Source organism: Wasmannia auropunctata, unplaced genomic scaffold (genome assembly GCF_000956235.1).
Source record: "Wasmannia auropunctata unplaced genomic scaffold, wasmannia.A_1.0 LD336071.1, whole genome shotgun sequence".
In the NCBI taxonomy this organism is placed as follows: Eukaryota; Metazoa; Arthropoda; class Insecta; order Hymenoptera; family Formicidae; genus Wasmannia; species Wasmannia auropunctata.
The window spans coordinates 338,770-339,145 of NW_012026819.1; the positions used below are offsets into that span (position 1 = coordinate 338,770).

Consider the following 376-nt stretch of genomic DNA (forward strand, 5'->3'; position numbering starts at 1 on the left):
TTTTTAAATTTTTTTATTAAAATATAATTTCTCTGTTTTGTGAAAGCCACGTGGTTATTAAATAATTCGTCAGTAAACATTGGTTAACACACGTTAAACATGTGTCCTTCCTTCTTTGTTCATTATTTCTGATTAAATGTTTCTCGGAAATTGTTATTTTTTAATCACCCATCAACAAAACTTTTTCTCTAAATCACGAACGGGACAAAGTAAATTTTAGATTTTTTGTCGCTGAAAATGGATTAGTAAAAAAAATTGCAATGATAAAATAAAAATAAATAAAATATTGAGAACTAAATCTTCAATTTTAAGTATGATACGAATTTAAATATGATACGAATAAGTATCTTTAAAACACTATAAAGAAAATACTTAT

The 376-nt window shown here is 23.7% G+C and overlaps 1 protein-coding gene across 1 annotated transcript in view; it reads right to left on the reverse strand.

Moving 5' to 3' along the window:
* The window catches only part of LOC105449965, a 13,129-nt gene that overhangs the window by 7,655 nt on the left and 5,098 nt on the right, over positions 1-376 (reverse strand). The window lies entirely within an intron of this gene.